At 38.1% G+C, this 23,867-nt stretch overlaps 1 protein-coding gene across 1 annotated transcript in view; it reads left to right on the top strand.

The window, feature by feature from the left end:
- The window catches only part of CNTNAP2 (contactin associated protein 2), a 1,623,532-nt gene that overhangs the window by 610,195 nt on the left and 989,470 nt on the right, over positions 1-23,867 (top strand). The window lies entirely within an intron of this gene.

Below are 23,867 nucleotides of genomic sequence, written 5' to 3'. Positions count from 1 at the left end.
GACAGATGTTCCATTTGCTAATTCAGTCCTAAAGTGCTCACGTTAGCTGCACCTGTACCAGACTGATCCTAGCCTCCCAGAACTCAATCAGGTCTTCCATATGTGTCACAGGGACCCAAGCGTGTGGCCCTGCATCTCTTACCACCTGGGTACATGTGCAGAAAACTAGATTACAGGAGGAGGCAGGGCTTGATTCCTGACACTGCAGGAAGGGATGGGCAATTCCTCGTGGCAGTTTTACTTGCTCTATATACCATGTTGCCTGTCCCAGCTTGGCTTATTCTTATTGCAGATCCAAACACATGAGTTTTATTATCAGTTATCTTTTATATTTGCATGAAATCATTTACTAATTTTTCCAGCTCCTTAATCTGTAAACAGTTTCTTTTACTTATCTTCCAACAACTGCCCTCCTGTTCTGTCTTAAGAACATTCTACACATATCTAACAATGCCAACGTGTGTGTGTGTGCGTTGGGTCGTAAGTTTGCTCACTGCTGCTCATTCACAAGTATTGCTACTTACTTCTCCCCCCCTCCTCTTCTCACTTTGATATTTCAGTTACTATTTTTCTCCCCTTTTTCTTTCCCTCCTCCTCTACTCTTCCTGCCTGAGCAGGAACTTCTTTCAGGCCAAGGGTAACTGGACTCCTCCAGAGAAAGTGGTTTCTTCATTATTGGGTTCTATAAAGACAGGATCTACCTGGAATTGCTGTAAAGTTTGTTTATGCAGCTTTTGAAACTGTTCTATCGCATAACTCAATCGGCACACATTGGCTTCTGTGTTTGACTTCTGTGGTGAAATATTCCTCTTCTCAGAAATTATTTCTTCCTATTCTTACCAGAAGTCAGGGGAGGAGCAATATTGGATCTGAATAGGGAAAAACTTGGACTGTCAGCTTTTTGCAAGGAGTCCTCTTGTTAGTGGAGACCCTTTCTTATCCTTTCTTAACATTGATAAATATAAGAGCTTAATACGAAGAGAAAGTGATAAATGTGCCCTGTTGGACAAGTTGCTGCTTCTTTTTAATTAATGAACTATTATAGAGTTATAATGAATACATTTGTGATTTTCAACCTGTGAATTTAGTTGGAGCAGTTGGTGAAAATATTACCAATATTCATACCAACATTATCAATGTACAGCCAAAATCATTGTATGCAAACTGAGCCTTTTTTTAATATAGCAAAAAGAGAGACCTTCTAAACATTCTATCGACATTCATCTCATTGGTTATCATTTTATTATTTAAACATGATGAGAAATAGAGAATGTTTTAAAAGATCTGTTTCAAAAGCAGAGTTACAAAGAATTAGAAAGAAACCCTCCAATACGCTGCTTCTCTCCTCAAATATGCAGAATGGCTAATACCCAGAATGGCGAAGGCTGTGTTGCCCCAAGCCAGCAGCCAGGACTTCCTTCCGAGTCTCCCACGTGCGTGAGGGGCTGAAGCACCTGGGCCATCCTCAGCTGTTTTCTCCTATGCTTCAGGAGAGAGTTGGCTCAGAAGTGGAACAGCCAGGACTCAAACCTATGTCCATATGGGATGCTGGTGCTTCAGGCAATGATCAGCTGCACTACAGCATCGGACCCCAAAGGACAAGATTTACATCTTCAGAGTGATGTAGCTTTTCAGGATGAATATTTAGGTCCTTAAGAAAAAGCCTAATAATAATCATAGTAATAATAAAAGCTCTCCCCCCCGAGATTAAGATACTTGAAACTCTATGGCTTTGGTATCCAGAATTACAGTCATACCTGTTTGATCTCTCCTAAGCATGAATGAAAACATGAAAATAAATGTTATGCTTTGACAAATTTTATTAGACGTGTGTTTAGTGCTTATCATGAAATATGTTAAAAAGTGGGGCAGTGTTGTGGCACAGCACACTCATCTGCGCTCTGAGATAACTACATCTTAAGTGAGTGCTGGTTTAAGTCTCAGCGGCTCCACTTCTGAAACAGCTTCCTGCAAATGGCTTGAGGAAGTGGCAGAAGATGCTTGGTCCCCTACCGCCCACGTGGGAGACCCTCATTGACTGCCCAGCTCCTCTTGGGCCTGACTCGGCACCACTGTGGCCACTGGGAAGTGAACCCAGTGAACTCCTTGTCTGTGACTTTGCCTTTCCAATAAGTAAAGAAATCTTTATGAACTACATTTGCTAAGTAATAAGAAAATGCATAGTCTGAGAAGTGGGACAGCATAATTCATCTACTGGCATTAATTTATGAGAAAAAGTGTGATAAGATTTGTGCAGAGTTGCAAGGTTCACCCCTTCTGATTGTCTTCTTCCCTTTTAATTCTAACAAAATAAACACCTGTTTGAGCACCCCCAATTCCATAAGAAGATCGTATCAGTAATTAATCCTAGCAGTATTAATTGCTCTTCTTCCAATGAGCACCTTGTGTTAGATTTCCCTGATTTGTGGTCTCTACTCTTTGTGTTCTGATATTGACATTCCATCAAGTCAGAAAAAAAAAAAAGAAGTATTCTTTTCCATCTAAATTCTTTTATCAAAAATGGCTTGTGAGAACTATCCATGTTCTTATTTGAGGTGTCAGCTTGTTTTTATCAATATTGCTGTTCTGCTGTGTGAATATCTATGTTTGCTCATTCATGTTTCCTGCTTGTTTGAGTTGTTTCCCATTTGGGGGCTATTTCTGCAGCTTTGCTAGGGAGGGACGTCCCCAGCGGACAGTCCTGGGCGGGGCAATGACCAGCATGTAGGTATGTGCTACATTTTCTTAGTGGTGACAATCTGTCATAAAGTGGTTATATCAGTTTAAATTCTCACAAGGAATGGACTAGAACTCCTACTCTTTTCAACATTTGAATACAAGAAAACAGATTTCGTGTATTTAATAAACACATTTCAAGGAAGATCATCATATCTCCCCACTGACCCCATTTCTCCCTTCTCTTCTACCCACCTCCTTCCTTGTTTTCTGTTTATTCCTTCAGTTTGATGAAAACACCATTTCAATCCTCTCTACGATCACAAGTTCAACTTGAGTCCTTCTCAAGTACATATCCTGATTGGTATATTTTAGATTTCATTCATATTCCCCCAATTTTAAAGTGTTTAGGCTTATTGATTACTCATATTCCTCCTTTTTTGAAGACTTTGTTCAAAAGCTTATCTATTTCCATGGGCTGCATTTTAGTCATTTACTTTTGATAATCATTTTAGTAGCCTATTTTTTAGTCTGTCTCTATTTGAGTTTTCATTATGACCTCCCAACATGTATCTTATTTTTGACATGGATTTTGTTAAAAATCATCATTTGAAGCTGATCAGCAGTGCAGTTCCTCCTGCCCTTCAGAAAAGGGCAAGAGCAACTTGAAGAAGGGCAGTTGTCTGGGTGTGACTTGAAGCTTGAGAGCATCTTTGATTGCTCAGAGCACGCTTGTAAACTCGGGAGTCGTTGGTATCACGGGCTTTTCCATCAAGCCCGGACTTTGACAGTAGTAAGGTAGGAAGAGAAACAACCAAAGCATAAGTGGGGAGCCCAGCATTTTGGTACATGAGTCTCTCTGGAGGAAACAAAGAAACAAACAAAATCACACAGCATTGTGACACCATGTGAACTCACAGCAGCAGATGTCAGGGAAGTAAATGACAAACTGACAAAATATTTTTCAAAAGTAGAAATTGAAAAATAACATTGGATACTGGTCCCCGAAGATAAAATAACTTGATTCGTGAAACCTATACATGTGTGAAATAGCAAACATCATGGAGAGAGCCATCAGCGTTCTTACCCACCATAACTACAGTTCCTGGTCTTAGGTGAGGTAGGTGGCAGGGAGAGATGAGGCGAGGGAGGACAGAAGGCCCCTTTCTGTGACCCACCAGGTGGGGGGACGTGGGATTGGAGTCTAAGGCAAAGAATCTCGCAGTCATCAGAGCTGGGGCAATCAGCGGGCACTTCCCTGGAACTTCTCCAGGGAACTCAGCATTCTCCTGCCTACATGTTGATTTCAGTCTATGAAAGTGAATGTCGATTTCCTGATCCCAGAACTATGAGAGAACAAGTTTTGTTTTTAGCCACCAAGTTGATAATCAAAACCCGCAGAGGTCATTTTTAAAAGATGAAATTTTAAGAGTTCCAAAGCAAAGCTACCCAGGAATTCAAATTTTGGATTTTAATTAATTTTAATTTACATGTGCACATTGTGACCTCATTGGATACTGAAGCTAAAAGAACCAAAAATATCTATTTCTTGATATTTTTCTTCCAAATGTTTGTATAATTTAAATACTCTGTAACATTTTGTTTACATGAAAGTATCTACACTTTTTCTTAGTTTCCAAAACAAACTGCCAAAATATTAATGATTACTCATTTTACTAGCTATGCCACATGTTCATTCAGATCAAATTATTTTTTATTTGTCTATTTGGATAAGTGCCAACTGCATTAGCTTTTGTCCATGAATACATAAATGTATATATACAACATATTCGTTATTAACAACTTTCCAAAGTTACCGTGATTTGAAGTACCCGTAGAGTTGAGGCTCTAGTGCGCCCTCTGTGTCATTACGTAAGCTTTACAAATGGTCCTCTCAAAGGGCTTGCTTTGAATTCTCAGTGAGGAAAGGGGTTCTGTAGAGGAGACCCACCCTTCCAGTTCCCCTCCTAGGAAGGAACAGCACTGTGAGCTCCCGGGCTCAAGGAGCAAACTCCTGACTTTGATTACTCCTTCATGAGAGAGAAGAGAATTCTCTCATCTTCCCAGAAACCCCATGGACGGTTTATGTGGGATGTATCTTACACCCCTTCAGGTTAAGAATTGGAGTTGTACTTTCACTACAAAGTTTTCTGGAAGAACTAGAGAGAAAGACATCGCCGTTGCAGCAGCGTTTCTCTTTGTCATTCACCTTGTGTTTGTCCCCTTTCCTCTATGCAGTCCATGATCACTTTGTCATCTCAGAAATTAGATATTGCTCGAGGTTGACGCTAAGGAGTTCACTCTATTCCAGGTGGAGAAGCTCAGTTCCAGGCCACTGCCTTGAAACCATTGGGGTTACTGCTGTGTGCTCTCTCTGAGTTGTCTTCAATGTCATTTGAATCCAAATTTCCATGAATTTAAGCTCCTTCTAAATTATTCTGTTCCTTGTACATTTGGTTTTCCCTGAAGTTTAGTTGAAACAAGTGCATGCTGTTATTTTAAAATTTTAGTAATAGGAATATATTCTCAATGTTTGAATGCGTTAAGACATCTCCCACACTGATCTTACTGTGTATTGAAAGGTTGGCATAACAGAAAAGGAAGATGCCTCAGTTTAATGATGCTTAAAAAACATTTTTGGCTGTATTAACCAAACATTCATTTTATAAAAACCAAGCACAGCATATCGATTAAAGTAAGGAACAATCAGACGGCAAATGCTATTTTTCTAAAAGTAAGGTCAGCACTTTGGCAAGCCAAGATTTAAGCGATTAATTAATATTTACACCTGTCTTCAATTTAGATGAGCTAATATGTCACCCAATGCTAATCACGGAAACCAATTGTTCACTCTGAGAAAGAAGATTATTGTCCAAAGCATTCTATATAAGTAGGAGAGTGACAGGGTTTCGTCTTTTCATGTGACACCAGTGGCGCATGCGCAGTCTTCCACAATGGTTCTTGTTACAAGGGACAGTCTTGGGGGGGACACTTATACCCGTAGTTCTCATTCTGCCTGGGCAAGAGAGGCTATATGTGTCAGTTTCCCAGGGTGTTCATGAAACATTCCAAAAAAGCTTGTGACTTAAGACAGCAATCATATAGTCTCCCCTAGTTCCGGGCAACAGAAGTTCAAAACCAAGATTTGGCAGAGTTGGTTGCATTCCTGTCCCTTTCAGCTAGTGGCCCGTGATGTGGTTTTTCTTGACTGTAGCCGGATTATCACAGTCTCTGCTACTGTCTTCCGCAGTCATCTTCCCTCGTGTGTTTGTATCAGCAACTTCACTGGCCATCAGCCACTGGATTCGGGCACCAAGCCTGCCATCACATCGGTTCATTTATCTTCAGCACTCAATGACCGCAGCCCAATGTTCAAAGTTCTAAGTGGACATGAAATATCAGTGAACAAAATACAACTTTTATATATTTATGTATATATTATTTCACGTATATACATACATACACATATGTACATATGTAATTATACACTTATAATTAAAATGAGAGCTATACTGCTTGGAGGATTGAAATATTTTTAAAACAGATTCAACAATTGCATTAGCATTGATTGGCTTTCATTTATGTTTCTTTGGTTTGAAATCTAAAATACAAATCAGATCATAGTCTACTGTAAGGACACTGCGCTGCATTGGATGTCAAAGTTGTTAGTTTGAGCTCCCGTTCCTCCTGCCCACTGCTTACCTCTGTGATTTTATATCTGGAATATTTCCAGTGGACTATTTCATAAAACATTTCATAATAAAGCAGATTGACACATGTCAGGGGAAGGGTGGAGGAGGCAGGAACAGCCACGGATTTAGCACTGACATTCCATTGATTAGCACATTCCTTGTGCATATTACATATCTTATAAAGTGATATCTTATAAACTGATATCAGATCATAGGATTCAGACATGAGGTATTCCCTCATGGAAAATTGATCATGATTTGTGGCTGCTTGGATCCTGGGATTAGTAGAGAGTATTGAATGGTGCTCTAGGGGCCCACAAAACATTGAAGTGATTCCCAAACTGAGTATGTTCATAGATGTTCTTACAGAGATATATAAAGGAAAGAACTCGATATTTCTTTTTCTAATGCAAATATTTTTACACTTTTTGCAGTTTATAATTAGGATTACTTTAAATCACAATTTCATGAAGCTGCTTCGTGGCTTACATATGCAAATTACTTATTATGCCATGTAAAAACATATGCCACTCATTAATTAATTTGGGCTTCATTCCTAAGTAATTTAAAAACAAATGAAATCAAAACTTTAAAAAACAGATGTGCTAGCTAACAGTGTCAAGCTACTCAGCATAAACTGGTAATTCGGATGGCCATATCAATATATCTTGAATGCAGGAAATACTTTATTCCTATGTTTTCACAAAATTAGGTAAAAATTAAATTTATTATGCTGTAAAATATGTCCTTCCTATTAAGAGAAATGGAGCCTAGATTTAGGAATTCCTTAGCTGTTCTGAAAGTAATTTGTATTTAAAGTTGTAATAGAACATATTGCAGCAGAATCTCATTTACATATGTCATATATAAATATAATATAGACTATGTATAAGTACATGATACATATAAGAAAATATGTGTATAACATATATCCATGGTTTTATCACTGTGTGTTACTCAAAAAGTCAGATACTAGGTGGATCACTCATTGATTAATATTTGCTTATGATGCTTGAAGAAAAACTAAAACTTGGTAAAACTGCCGTCTCATTCTTCAAGCCTATGGAATACATGTTACCGGCTTTAGTTCATTTTTCCAATGCAATTAATTTACCTGGAAATCATTGGAAATCATTGGAAATGTTACCTAGGGTTAACAGATAATTCCAGAGGTCAACTACTTCTTATACTGGAGAACTATTTAGTATGTCTGTGACTTAGAGGTGGATTTTCAGCCCGTTCCTTTCTGCAAAATCTAATTATTTTTAAAGATTCATTTATTTTTATTGGAAAGGCAGATATATAGAGAGGAGGAGAGACAGAAAGGAAGATCTTCCATCCCCAAGCATCTGCAACGATGTTAGCTGTGCCTATCCAAAGCCAGGAACTCCTGGGTCTCCCACTCAAGTACAGGGTCCCAAGGCTTTGGGTCGTCCTTGACTGCTTTCCCATGCCACAAGCAGGATGGGAAGCAGGATGGCTGGGATTAAAACCAGTGCCCCTAAGAGTTTCCAGCGCATTCAAGGTGAGGACTTTGGCTGCTAGGCTATCGTGCCGTGTCCTTCAAGATATAAATTTAAATGAACATGGAGGATTTCTAAGTTAAAGTAACATATGAAATCATGTGTGTTGACTTAAAGAGCAACTTAGAATTTCTTGTTGTGAAGAGACTGCAGTTAAACTGACAGTCACGGCGCTGAGTGATGAATGACAACTCATTCCTTTTGTGGAATCGGAAAGATGATTTTTATCAGATGTATCAGAACAATATTTTTTCCTACCATATTCCTCGAGATAGAAAAGGACAGTGTAGACATGCATTCTGAGAACTAGCCGAAGATAAAAATAAATTCCATGAAAGAGAACTTGGCTTCAGCTTGGCTGATAAATAAGATATTTTGATTAAAGTACAAAGAGGAACCATATGTGTGCTCAACAAGCATGTGAAGGCTGGAGAATTCCCTGGAGACCTTGCTACTGAATCCCCTATTTTACTAATGAGGAAACCTAAATCCTCAGGGCTATGTGGCTTGCATAAGTGAGTTAATTACAGACCTAGGAATCCCGCCTGTCATTCCCATGCCCAGCTTCCTGTCTAAGATTTGATACCACTCTCCTCCGGTTAACCCTTTTCTTTATTTATTGTTTTAAAATTTCCCATCTACAAGGACTTTATATGATCATAGTAATAGCCCACAAAAAAAAAATATATATATATCGTTGTGTGGGTCCTAATGAGTCTAAAAACTGTTTGGCTCATCAAATTGCAACATAAAATATATCAAAGGAGATATTCAGCAAGAAAAAAAAAATGCTTCAACTGTATTGTTCATTCCACATGCCCAAAAGGAAAATTTAAATGAGCGATCTGGATCCTAACGCACTCTTTTAAGAAGAGCTTGCCAATATTTTCAGCACAAGCTTTCATTACCTTTACATGCAGAAAGTGTATCAGTCTGTCTCCTCAGGTAATCTCGCCTCTTGAGCTATTTTAATTACCTCTTACATATGTTAATTCTTTTTTAGGTTTGATGATTGCAGAGTGTTGAAGTCTGTTAACTTGAATAGCCCATTAAGGTTCACTTGCACTTTTTTTTTTAATTCAGAGCGAAATTTAAAAACACTGTGAATATATGGAAGACAATAGTTTATTGGCTTTTATTATTGGCTTGTTAATTACTACGTGTTCAAATTGTTTTAGGGGAGAAAAACAAATACTTAAGATGATGCTTTCACATTTGGGAGTTGAAAGTAAGAAGAAAATGTCTTGTAGCAAACGGACTTTAAAATTTTCAAACAATTTAAATTACCTGAATGTGAAATCTGCCACTTTAAAACAAAAAAATAATGTTCACAAAGTATCAGGTTTTTATACTCTTCAAATAATTCTCAGAATATTTTAAATTCATTTTTCAATCTTCTAATTACTATTTATGATATATAATGATGTCTCATGTTCAAAATAATCTTTGGTTTCAGATGTTCATACTTTCATAGACTAAGAGAGAATTAAGAAACTGAACTGTGCCTCCTTTAACTCCAGTTGCTGGATAAGCATCCTGGAAGAGAGACAGGAGGCAGCCAGCCTGGGCCCAGCCATGTCTGTGCTTCCTAGCACAACACTGTACTCTCACACATCCTCAAGTCCTATTTCCTAGGAACAAAGGCCTTGTCTCTGGAATATTTGAATAAACAAATATGCCAGTTAATCCTTGATCTTTCACCAAATCAGGTGACCTCTTTAGGGGCAGCTTGAAATCAAAACATGAAAGTTTATGATATAGTTATAATGAGAATTGCTGTCTTATAATTCTACTCTCCTGCATTTAATAAGCATTAACTATGTGCCACTTCCGCTAAGGTAGCATCATACTTCGAAATCTTAGTAATTATTAGTCATTGTTATTAGTAATAATTAGTAATTATTATTTCAGGTCTACAGATTAGGTTAACAGATTAGTTTAAGAAAGTGTACAAGAGATTTTCTGTACAATATGATACCTATGTTCAACAATAAGCAATAAGGGATTGAACCAGTGTCTGTTTAAGAGAATTTGTTCTATGTAGTGTTCCTACACAGTAAAATCAAGCCCTTAAAAAAAAAATAGAATATGTATATGAGGCAACAATATAGTTGTCAAATGCCTACAGTGTTTCAATGTCAACTTACAAATGTAACACATGCATGAGAGTTCTCATCCCCTTTAGCCACAGTTTTAACACAACCTCTCATTTTGCTGTTTGGTAAACTGAGGTCACACATAGTCATTCCATGTCAGAATCTTGCGTGGCCTACACTTGGTTGCTCACAGTCTTCTGATACCAACAGAGCTCCATCCATACCCGCTGCTCTCCCAAGTTCAATGGCTTGCTGCTGTTTCTGTTACTCCCAGGGCTTTCTTCCTGGGTCCCTTAGAAGCAAGTACCCAAAATAGCAACCAATTCTTTTATGTTAAAATGTATGAAGCTAGCAGAATAATTAATTTTTCTTAGTGCTTAAATTAGAATGAGGGCTTTTTATTTATACATATGGAATTAATACCACATACATAAGCTTAAAATCTATTTTATGCAGTATAAAAGGATCAGTATAACATCTCCAGATTACTGTGATTTATATCAAATCTTATTTCTTTCTGAATAACATGGACAATGTTTGCAAAAATGACCATTTAAGCAATCAATATGTGATTTGTAATGGGAAAACAACAGAGAATTACATACTTTTGGAAGTGGGGAAATGTGCATTTTAAACAAAATGATGCTTTTCTGTTATGCATAACATTTTTGTGATAATTTTTCTTTTCATCACTCTCTAACAGAACCAAGGGTGTCTTTATATATGTCAAAGACATTCAGTGAGTCCACTGGCCAAAATCTGCCTCATACTGCCCCCACTTTAGTTTGGAATCATGTACACAGGTATAGGAATTATTTGTGCTAATTTTTGAAGTGTTATATTATGCTTTATAGCTACTGATTACATAGCATGGAAAGGAATAGCTTTATGGGCTTAAATGCAAAGTAAATGTCATGCTTATTTATAGGTGAATTGGGATGGTTACTTAAGCTTTCCAGAATCCCATTGCAGCCACCTCACGACGGAAGTATTAGTATTTCGTAGATTTGTCACGGGGACTAAATGAGATAATAAAGAGGAGCTTCGGATCAGCACTCAAAAATATTAACCATTATTATGTTAGTGCTATTTGATTCTTGCTATCATTGGCAATTACTACTTCTTTGGTTGCACATACGATTGCTTTGCAGTTGGGTGTGTGTAATATTCTCGGCTCTTATCTAGCATCCAGCCTTAACCTTACACACGTGGACACACATCTTCAAATATCAACTCAGTATCAAAACTTAAGTCTTTTTAGACCCTTACTCCATTTTGAGAAGATTCATTGTATGTATTTAAAACACAGAATGACAGAGATAAAGATAATGAGAGAAACAGAAAGAGAGAGGCAGAGAGACAGTCAGAGAGACAGGAGAAAGAGAGAAAGAGAATTTCCATGCTTTGGTTCATTCCCCAAATACCATCTAGAATATTTGGGGCTGGCCCGTGACATAACAGGAGTCAGAACTCTCATCTGGGTCTCCCATGATTTTGGCAGGGGACCAGCTACTTTGTTTGTCTTGTTTCTTCCACAGGGGCTGAATCATGAGTGGGACAGTGGGGACAAACACTGGTGCCATAATGCTAAGCTGGCATTGTAGGTGGGGCTTTACTAGCTAGGTTGTGACACCGACCCCGTCATTTCCCAATTTGAAGCTGAAGTGTTATATCACTAGTGAATTGTTATTTCACTAGTAACTCCTTAGAGTTTTAACCCTTTGATGAATATACAGTTTGCAAATTTTTTTTGTCATTATGTAAATTGCCTCTTTGTTGATTAGTCAATTTTCTGTGCAAAAGCTTTTTGATTGGAGCTACAGGTACTTGAAAAAATGCTCAACATCACATCATTAGTCATCACAGACATGCAACTCGAAACCATAATGAGATGTCATCTCCCTGTAGTTAAAGTGGCTCCAGATAACAAGTGCTGCTGGCAACACTGTGAAGGCAACAGAACACTTCTGTAGTTTGGTGAGAATATATAACAGTATTGACATCGTGGGGAATTATATTGAAGTTCCATTAAAAAAAAAACCATAAAATTGGAAGCTACCATATGATCCTACTATCCTAGCACTGGGGATGTGTCCAAAGAAAATCAAAGCAATCTATTGTAGACAGCCGTAGTCTCCTGCTCGTAGCACTGTTCATGCTAGACAAAGAACGGAAACAACTTAAGGGGTATATCGGAAGCTGAATGGATAAAGGGAACTATCATTAATGTCAGCATAGATGGAATCAGAGAATACTATCATGAAATGACATGAATCAGGCACAGGATCGCAAGTATCCTGTGACATTACTAATTTATAGATTCTAAAGATGTTTATCCGAGATACTCCCAACATAGAATTATGATAACTAGAGACTGGGGATAAGGGAAATGAGAAGTGGAAGGGGTACTTAACAGGCACTAAGTTATAGTTAGAAAAATATTTTGATGTTCTCAGGTACAGCAGGATGGTTAATATATAGTGATGTACAGGACCCTGCGTGATAGTGTAGTGGTTAAAGTCCTTGCCTTGCATGCGCTAGGATCCCATAGGAGTGCTGTTCTAATCCTGGCAGCCCCGCTTCCCATCCAGCAACCTGCTTGTGGCCTGGGAGAGCAGTGGAGGATGGCCCAGAGCCTTGGTACCCTGCACCCACGTGGGAGACCCATACGAAACTCGTGGCTCCTGGCTTTGGATTGGCTTAGCTCCAGCCATTGTGGCCACTTGGGGAGTGAACCATCAGATGGAAGATCTTCCTCTCTGTCTCTCCTCCTCTCTGTATATCTGCCCTTCCAATAAAAATAAAATAAGTCTTTAAAAAAAGAAAAAAATACTAATGTACAACATTCATTTTTTCAAGCTAGAAGAAATGATATTGAATGTTTTCACTATAAAAAAATGCTGTTTGAGGAGGCATTTTTTCTTTATTAGCATTACACAACTTACATATGTGTTGAAATATTATCTAGTAACCCATAAATAAGTACACTTTTATATATCAGTTAAAACAATTTTAAAATGAGGTCTTGATTCTCAACTTTAAATAATAATTTTCTAGAAGGATTTTTCTTTATATGGAAATATGACTTCCAAGACATAGAAATGAGGTTTTCTTTTAATTATTGACTTTAAAGTAAAATAAAAACAGGAGTCCTGAAATGAGAAAGAGCCTACCAGTGTGGGTCTTTGGATGTTCCCCACCCAAACACTGGCTTGGCAGATATTGTGTTAAGAGCTTGCTGAAAGAGATAAAATCCTTCCTTTCCCCAAGACCACCCCAAGAGGATCTAGCAAAAGAACCATATCGGACAAGACCACCCCAAGAGGATCCAGGGGAAGAACCATATTGGCTCTTTTTTTTTTTTAATACCTAATCCTCTTAGTTATCATGTGAGCAAATCTTTATTGTTTCAAGTTGAAACCACAACACTCTTTTAGGGAGTTAGCTTTCTTGCTTCAGGCCCATAAAGGCTGGCTAGCTTTCAGAGGAACACAAAAATCAATTCATCGGAAGTCCTGAGTGTCAGGTTTCTGTGCACTTTGAACAGGACTTTAATGCTTCTGCAGTCAACCCAACAGGAAGCTTAGCAACTTGGCACTCTTCTGCTTCTACACAGTCGCCAGTAGCTGCCAAGCCTTTGAGGGACTGGCCTTCTGACTAAGAGAGTTACACTGCTATCTGAAACTCAAGCATGCCATATCCACAGAACGTAAGTTTGGGCCCCAGCTATTTCACCTCCAGAGGTGATGCTGATGCACCGGGGGAATCAGTGAAAGAGAGTGTAAGTTTTTAGGCTCTGCCACCCATATGGAAGACAGAGATGGATTTTCAGATTATTTGCTTCATTCAGACTCAGCTCTGATAGTTATGGCCCTGCAGAGCGAATCAGTTGATAGATGAGCTCTCTCTCTCTCTCTCTCCTTCTCTGTCTCTCTGTGTCACTATAGCTTTCAAATAAATAAATCCAGAAAAACATCCACTTGAAATCTCTAGTTTGATTGACAGACTGAAATCTAACTCACTAATTTCAGTTTAGATAATAGCATTTGGCTAGTAACCTGAATGTTGGACAGTTCGGTCCTATATGAGTTGCCCTGTCACTGCTAGAAGTCTGTAGGGACACTGGTTGCCTTGACTATGAACAAGAGTTCTGCTGTGTCAGCAGTTTCAGCCTTAGTTTTACTAATGTGAACCTGATAAACTATGCACCTGAAAAATCTTCTTCTACTCTGAAACAAAATAGAATAGGTTCAAACTACGCTTTTGCAAATTACAATTCCACATGCATTGTTTTTTGGCTTTAAAAAAATAGTATGTTCTGCCTGGGTATAACTAGAGATGGAAATTCAGCAGAAGACATGTTCTCTTTATGCATGGAACTTAGAATGTTTTGAAGGAGATTAGATTTATCTGAAACAATCAGATAAAAATGTAAGCAGGCATAAAAGCTGAAGCAGAAAAGCCAGCTTGCATTGGGAAAAATGACCTTTCAATTCTTCTAGAACCGCAATTTAGGATTGCAACTTTTTTCAAGTGCAAACATTCTCACAAGTGTTCTCATTTACTAGTCAGTCTTAACCTCTACAAATTTCAAATTTTTCAAATATGTTTACATTGGGTGGGTGGGATTAGAGGGGTTGAAAGGCAGTAAGAAGTTACAGAGAAATGATCCCCATTCAGAATATATTTTTATCAAAAAGCAGCATTTTAAAACTAAATTGTGTGTGTGTGTGCATATGCGTGTCTCTGTATTGATATATACAAACATGTATATATATATATATATATATATATATCTCCATTTTCAAAAGAATCATGATCAAAGGAAACTTAATTACAATGTCTGCATAAGTGCACATATGTACACATTTTCCTCGGGCCCAGGTACAGGATATATGGCTCAGCTTCTCTCTTTTCCCCTAGACCTCATTATCTCCCACTCCATGTTTCCATCTCTCTGGGACATGTTGCTGGCTCTCCTCCAGCTGTTCTACCATAGCCACAATTGTTTCATTTTTCTGTGCAAAGTAATTCAACCCACTGCTGGAGCTGATGCTCAGAGGCCCACCATTTCATCTTCAAATGGCTCTTCAAAGTGTTTTGTTACAATTTTTCTAGAAGCGAAATTCTCCAGAAATGATATAAATAGAGTGTTGATTCTTTCTAGCAATTAATTGGATTATTCGGTAAAAGTCATACAGCTAACAGGTACAAGCGATATAATCCTGAAAAAAACTGTGTCTGCATTTGTCCCTCTACTCTGTGGGAGCAACAGTGGGGCTCCCCTGTGTATCATCCCCTAAGCAGGAGGTATACCCCTCATTATGCTGTTTTAGATCATGCTTTAATTATCTCTCCACATGATTGCAATCCTCAAATATGAAATGAGTTCCTGATGACAGAAAAGTTTCATATCAATTTTGTAACCCCAGGCCTTCGAATGCTGCCTGACATCTAATTACAGCAATCGATAAATATTTAAGTAGGGTCATCATTCATTTAACAAATATTCCCTGGCCCTATATGAGACTATGGTATTTAAACTGAGATCCATAAGTGAGTAAAAATGAGACCTGCGAAAAACAAGACAAGGGTAGTTGGGGCTGAGAGAATAGCCTAAGATCAACGAACAAGGAAATGAATGAATTAAAAATGCTCATTTATGTAGTACTAGATAGGAGACTCAAATATTTTGCTTCAACTCATTCTTAAGAGTCTGACTACCTATATTACCAACTTTTAAAAGTATTTATTTTACTTGAATTTCAGAGTTAGGAACAGAGAGAAAGAGAGAGATCCTCCATCTACTGGTTCTCTGCTACCCGCATGGTTGCAATGCCAGAGCTGGGCTGAATCAACCCTGGGAGCCAGGAACTTCTTCCATATCTCCTACATGTGTGCAGGGTCCCAAGCACTGGGCTGTCTTTTGCTGTTTTGCCTGTGGCATTCCCAGAGTGCTGCACTGGAAGTGATGCACCTGGGACATTAAACAGTGCCACATGGGAAGCAAACCTGGTAGGCAATGGCTGTACCTGCTATACCAAAACACCAGCCCCTTGACTTTCCAATACATAAAGTCAATGTATAAAAAAAAAAATTTTTTTAAACCCTCAGTGATGTCATTTTAGGAATGTGAAAAAAATTTAAGGGTCAGAAATGATCAAGCAATGTATTTCTAGGTCAACACATGGCTGAATAAGCATCAGGCCTTGTGGTTTGGGGCTTGTGTTTGGAGTGTGGATGGGTGATTAAGCTAACTGTCATTTCTTGGGTATAGCAATTTAGCAGGTATCTCCTTCTACAGAATTTCCCACTGAGTAAAGAACCTGAACTATCACCATCATGCAAACATTTTCAGAATGGTAGGAAAACTGGCACTTAAAACAAATAACAACGATAATCTCCTGTGTGGTTAGCATTTCTTCATGTTCATAATTTAAAAGTCTATCCACTGTCCAAGTTTGCCCTCTTATTCTCTTTTCCAAACACCTTGTATTTCAATGCTTATAAACAAAATGACACAAATTGAAATGTGCCAATTAACCAGGATAGGTAAAGTAGAAATCAAATTAAGAAGAAAGCATGTTCCTTTTTAATGATATCCTTACAGTTCATGGAAGTCCAGTTACATCCAGGTCAGAGGTCTTTGGTTTGACTTATTTTATAGGAAATATCTTTCTACTGAAAATGAGACTTTGTCAGTAATACTCAGAATCTGCAGGTGTGAGATTTCAAAGCTTGAACTAAGCTACTCGCTGTGCTTCACACACCCAGAGCTGCTTTGCTTCTTCTTTTTTAAGCCTTATGCATGAAAACACTGCATTTATAACCAAACTGTTTGGAGGCACACATCGTGAAGTGCGAGGGTTGGAAACTAGGATGTCGTTTTCTGCTCCACTTTAGGAGGTTGTCAAATTCCATCAATATACAAAGCGGTATTCTACTGTGATAATTGAATACACTCAAGTTTTAAAATAATTGTGTATGATGTTTAAGCTTGTTTACTGAAAAGAGTGAAAACTTACCCCTAAATCTTATTTTAAATATAAGAACACTGTTTATGTAAATTGATACCTATTTCATGTGGATACACTATATATATATATATAATGATAAAGTACTCTATATATGTGTGCGCGCGTGTGTGTATACATATACATAAACATGTGCATTTACATATATATGTAAAGATTTATTTGTTTACTTAAAAGTCAGAATTACAAAAAGAGGGAGAGACAGAGGAATTTTTTTGTATGTTGGTTCACTCCCCAAGTGACCATAATGGCTAACCAGATTTGGGCCAGTTCAAAGTCTGGATCCAGGAGCTTCCTCTGGATTTCCCACACAAGTGTGGGGGCCCAATGACAAGCCACCCTCCAATGTCATTCTCAGGGAGTTAGATCAGATGTGGTGCTGCCAATATGGATGCCAGTGCCACATGTGAAGGATTAGTTTAATATGCCACCAGACTATCCCTTTTTTTCCCTTAAGATTTATTTGTTTCAAAATCCGAATGACTAACAGACATGAAAAAAAATGCCCAAGCTCCCTAGCAACATGGAAAATTCAAATATAAACAATATTCAGATTGTGCGTAACTCCAGGGAGACTGGCCAACATACAGAAGATTACTGTCAACATGTGCTGGCAAGGATGTGGAGACAAAGGAACCCTACTTCACTGCTGGTGGCATTGCAGGCTGGTGCAGCCACTATGGGAGTCTGTATGTAGAATACCCAGACACGTGAACATGTACCTACCATATGACCCAGCAATCCAACCTCTGGGAATTTCTCCAAAGGGTCTGATACAGGAGGAAGCATCTTGCACCCCTGTATTCATTTCAACACCGTCAATCACCACAAAAACATGGAGACAAGCTAGATGCCCAATGACAGAGGACTGGTTAAAGAAACTGATCTATCTGCTGTATAAACTACTGCTACTCAGCTGTTAAAAAGAATGAAATTCTATCGTTTGCATCCAAATGGGCCCAGCTGAAGACCATTATGCTAGATGAAATGAGCCAATCCCAAAAGGATAGATATCATATGTTCGCTCTAATATAAGACAAATCCCATCAAAAATACAAAACAGAATCAATCAACAGGAATAAACACACACATGAAACCCTAAAACAAGGGATGTAGTGGAGACCAGAGTATCAGGAATGTAGAAAATCAACAAAATACATCTCTACTAACGAATGAAGGCAGACTCCTAATGAAACTTCTAAATATACTTTGATAACCAAAGTTTACAATCCCTGCTCTTGCCCAGGCCAACAGTGTCATGACCAAAACAGCAGAAAGTTGGAACCGTTTCTCTTTCATGTCCAATTGTAATCGATCATTCTCTCGTGATATACTCTCTTTTAATATGGCTGAGAGGTTGCTTTGCTCATCTTAAGAAATGACTTTTTCATGTTTCAGTATTGCAGCTTTTTGGTGACAAATTCAATTATTTTTTCTGTGAGTTTTAGCTTTTTGTAATTCTTGGTCATTTGAGTCTTCTTCCATAAGTCCTTGTGATTCATTAATGTATCATCCATAAGAGACTTTTTGATTGTTTGCACCTGATGTTGTAAATGTCCATTTCAACACTGTTTTGGCCACACCTCATGGGCAATATGATATTCTTGCTTTTAGTGTCGTTGCTTCAGCGTCACATAGGTCATGCAGTAGCATCAATTTCTACAAAAAGGTTTTGATTTTCTTTTTTCACTACTCTCGTGACACATTGGTGATTCTGTAGCATGTCGTTTAACTTCATGTTGATGAAAATATTCTGTTTTTTTCTCTGTGGACTGTTTCTTCTTGTTGTATATAAGGGGATGAATAACAGGAGTATATCGGAACCTGGTGTGTCCAACCACGAAGACATCGTACAATGCGCATTCTGCATCCAGACCAAAGATGGATTCCCTGTGAAACTGTAGAACATATCCTGACAGTACGATGCTGGGCTCTCTGACATTGTCCATGCCTACAATGGTGGGAAACACTTTAATAGTGGCATGATGAACTTACGACTGTTCATGAAGGACCACTCATTTTAATATTAGAAGGGAAATTAATGGGGATGGAGGGTGTTTGGGTAGGGGAATGAGAAACCCCAGAACTTATGGAACTGTAATGTAAACCACCACCAACAACAACAACGGCACCAATAATAATAATAAAAAGATTTATTGGTGTCATGGGCCTGGCACAATAGCCTACTGGCTAAAGTCCTTGCTTTGCATGCACTGGGATCCTATATGGGCACCAGTTTGGGTCTCAGCTGCCCCACTTCCCATCTATCTCAGAACTTGTGGCCTGGCAAAGCAGTTGAGATGGTTCAGTGTCATGGGACCCTGCATCCAACGTGGGAGACCAGGAAGCTGCTCCTGGCTCCGCTCTAGTAGTTTTGTCCACTTGAGGAATGAACCAGCAGACAGATCTTTCTCTGTGGCTCTCCTTCTCGGTAAAACTGACTTTCCAAAAAAAATAAATAAATCATAAAAAAAAAAGATTTGTTTTACCTGAAGGTCAGAATTGTAGAGAAGAGGGAATACAATATTTATGTATATTTAGCTGAAATAATTGAATTAGGAAGTGTTATCATATTCTTATTTATTTTGTCAGTTTAACTATATTCCCTTAACTGAGTTATTGTTTGCATATCAAAAACTTTTAAAAATTCCCATAGAAGGTGTAATCAGAAATTACTCACTGTATGGTAGTATATTTCACCTCCCAGTACTACCTAACACACACACACACACACACACACACTTTATTATAAGCATCCCAATCTTTGGTGTTTAATGGGAGATGTGTGATAATGGTTTGAGAGTTTGTGAGTTCATTTCCATCAGGCATTCCAGAGTACTAACAACAATAGTGTAACAATATGTAAAAGACCATGGCATTTTTACTGATTTTTAAATAATTTCCTAAATGAAAATTTTAAGTAACTTTCTCAATCTGATGCATTTTATTGCTGAAGAAAATGTATTAGTTTAATAATAAGTAAATAAAAACTTTTTAAACATTTTATCAAAACTTCTAAAAGGAGTTTCATGTTATCTTGGCCTGTCAACATGAAATTCAGTAATATGAATATTAAAAATATCAAAGAATAATATATAATATTAGGGCCATTCATATTTTCCACTTGGATAGAACTTTGAATTTTATTTTGGAAAAGAATGCAAGATTTATAATTTAGAAAAGAAGAAAAATAGTGCTTTGAAGGTTACATGAGTATTTACATTTCAAAACAGCTAATGGCAGATGCTGTAATTCTACTTCTGTTCTAATGGCTGACACTACAAATGCCTGCAATAACCATCAGCTGGCAGATAAAGAGCCTTGCTTGATTTCCCAAGTTGCTCAAGAAGAAAAAAAGTTATTTTCCTCCTCTAGATACAGTGAGTTGAGATGTGTTAATTGAATTACTCAGAAACTATTTTTTTTCCCATTTAGTTAATTAAAGTAACATATGTAACATTAGTCTGAGGCAGAAGAGAATATTTTCTCATCCTTAAATATATCTTAGTCATTGTTTTCCATCTTGGTACTCTTATTTCTATAACTCAGATTCGAATTTCCGGTTTCTTTTTCTTTTCTTTGACACCTGCTGTTTTAATAAAACATTCATTTCTGTTCTTTGTTCTTCATAGAGGCAATCTGCATTAGCATCTTCGGTGGGATATTTGGGGGCGGGGGGGCTGTTTGGTGGGATATTTGGGGGCGGGGGGCTGTTCAGTAGGATATTTGGGGGCGGGGGACTGTTTGGTGGGATATTTGGGGGCGGGGGGACTGTTCGGTGGGATATTTGGGGGCGGGAGCTGTTTGGTGGGATATTTGGGGTTGGGGACTGTTTGGTGGGATATTTGGGGTTGGGGACTGTTTGGTGGGATATTTGGGGTTGGGGACTGTTTGGTGGGATATTTGGGGTTGGGGACTGTTTGGTGGGATATTTGGGGTTGGGGGACTGTTTGGTGGAATATTTGGGGGCGGGAGCTGTTCGGTGGGATATTTGGGGGCGGGCACTCATTCTTCTCCCTGTTATGTTTGGATGGAGTGGATGTAATGATGAAGAGCTGTACCGCTTGTCTTCATTTGCACAGTTGCTGAAAACACAACCAGAGCGCCTTGGGGTGCACTTGGCTTACTGGCTGGATGGTCAGCCGTGGAGACAGCTGACCACCCGAGCACTCTGAAGCCATACCGGTTACAAAATTCCAGCCCTGGTCATTTTCTGACTGCTGTGCCATGTTCTTTAAAGTGGCTGTGCCTCAGTTTGCTCTTCTATATGATGGGATAATAATATCTGTTAAACACTTGTTTTAAAGAGGAGATGAAGTATTGATGTAGACTTAGGGGAAGCATCCTATCAGTGAAAAATGCATATGGTCAGAATCCATTCACACAGGTTACAGTCAGAAAAAATAAACACAGAAGCATAACACTTTATACATTCCAAATTACTAGATTCTATAGCCTCCAGCTCATTTTTATCTTTACTATAGAACCTTATTGTGTCTTGCCCACGACGCCAGCTTTACCTTCTTTTGCTCAAGGAAGTTAATGATACTTATACTATTCTTGAGCATATGGCATTGTACTCAATAGGGTGACATACATTTTCATCAGCGTAGAGTGAAGAGGTTGCAATGCAGGCACTGCTTCACCTCCACTACAAAATCTACTCTGAAAGAACACCACAGGTAAGCAAAATAATACTAACAATGCCAACTTCACCAGATCATTGAAGCTGGCTATCAAAGAAAGAGTTAAGCATGTTATTGCATCAAAGATTCAGTAACTCATTCATTAAAGTTGAACAAATCCAATATTTTTTTATTCAGCACATTAACCAAAAACCACCGTGTTTGCAATTTATATTCACCCTGCAAAGTGCATATGCATTAAACATTCCCATCTGGAGTCGCAATGATTGTTTTTCTCCCATCTCATGCTTGATAAGCTGTTACTGATTAGACAGGGAATTTTTGAAGCTGTTGCAAGCACAGATTTTTTTTCAACCTCCATCACCTTGGTTCTTTACTTTGGAGCAGATCTGGCTTGCTGGCTGCAGCTTCCCGTTGGCTGCAGTCCAAACAGCAGGTATGGGTCCCATGGCCATGCTGGTTCATTAAGGATAGACTCATTCTATGCACCCATCTTCTATTTCCCATCATTAAAGAAGCGTTTCCCTATTTAGCCCAAGGAGAGTGGTTTCTCTTCCTTTCTTGCCTCAGTTTGATGATAAGCACAGTTTGATGCACTGTGTAATAAAACATGACCAGTATATTTTCATGCTTAAAATTGTGTAACCCTGTTCTTAAGACTTTGTGTTTTGACTCATTGGATATTCTCTCGTGATGTTATGAGACGGACGTGAATGTGTTATAATAGATGGAGAATCTGAGGTTTTAGGAAGGTTGAATAACAGTTTCAAGAGCAGAGAGCTAAGATAGTTTAGATCTCCATCATGAGCCTGGACACTCTGATCTGCAGCCCATCCCCAGTCACCCTGTTATAAACCTAAAAGAGCTTGAGCCTTCGTATTTATCTAAATTCTAAAAATCACCTTGTCAGTCTGCCAAGAGGCAGCTAGGGATAAGGAAATCTCCCACTGCAGAAACATGCAAAAACTATTTAAGGTAAACACTTTAATTGTTCCAAAATGGCTTACACTGTTTCTTTGCAGTTTAGATCTGGCTATATGTTCTATTTATCTTTTTACCCCAAGCATCTAGTAGGATATATTGGAGGAAATTAATAAATGTTGATTAAGTGAATACATTGAATGATGTGTTAAAAATTAATAAATCCAAGTAGGGAAGCACAGAAAAAAATCATACTTTTGTCTACAGGGGGTTTCATAGAGTCAGCAAGTAAAATTAAAGGCAATGGTATGTATAAAATAAGATTTATTAATCATGACTGGGTATGAACTGTAATACTGCAACAATGTGGAGGAATCCAACACGGGGGAAGGGCCTGGGGAAGGGTTGGGAGACTCCCAGAGCCTATGCAACTGTCATAAAACAAAAGTTATAATAATTATTATAATAATTTTTAAAAATATTTTTAAACTAAAATCCTATACTTACTGTAGTTTTGTGGTACTATAGAAGACACATTTATGTTACTCTGGCCTGAACTATTTTTTGATTTTTTTTGCCTCATGTCAATTGGAATCACAGTGCTACCGTTTGATCCCATTGAGTTCAAGTAATGCCTCTTTATCTGCCTTTACCCAGTCTTACAACCCATAGTTCAATGTTGACTCCAGCTCTGTTTGCCAAGAAGTTAGAAAAAAATAATTATTGTGAGAAAACATTTCATTTGAATAATGTGAAAGATTTTTTCATAAAATTTTGCATTCTGTCATGTTAACAATTACACTTTACATTACTTGAAATCATTATAGGATATTTAAACAAAATACCAAGAAGTTTGAGGAAGCTGTGATGTTGCAAAAACATAATGTTTATATTATCAGTTATGGCTCCATAGTGAGGTAAGGGTTCAGCTGTAATTCAGTAAGTACTTATGAATTTATAAGAAAGTAAACCAAGAACGGGGCAGTTGGAAATACCTCTTCTGGGCAATGGATATTGTCTCACTGTGACTCAAAATTGCTTTGTAATTCATCTCTAATCTCAATACAGGACACGTCCCCACTCTTCAAGAAATATAGTTGGTATTTTCCCTTCTTGAATTTATGTCCAAGCCAAAAAAAAAAAAATAGTAACCACTCACACTTAAAAATTTGAGAATAATTACTCCTAAGTACTTTAAAAAATGAAACCAGTTAAGACGGCAGTGTTATAAGCTTCTATTCTCATAAGGCCCATCTTGTGCCATTGACCATTCATGCTA

Source organism: Ochotona curzoniae, unplaced genomic scaffold (genome assembly GCF_017591425.1).
Source record: "Ochotona curzoniae isolate NIBS_2020 unplaced genomic scaffold, NIBS_Ocur_1.0 scaffold_2476, whole genome shotgun sequence".
NCBI classification, from domain to species: Eukaryota; Metazoa; Chordata; class Mammalia; order Lagomorpha; family Ochotonidae; genus Ochotona; species Ochotona curzoniae.
The sequence above is the reverse complement of the archived record's forward strand: the minus strand, read 5'-3'. Positions and strand labels throughout refer to the sequence as shown.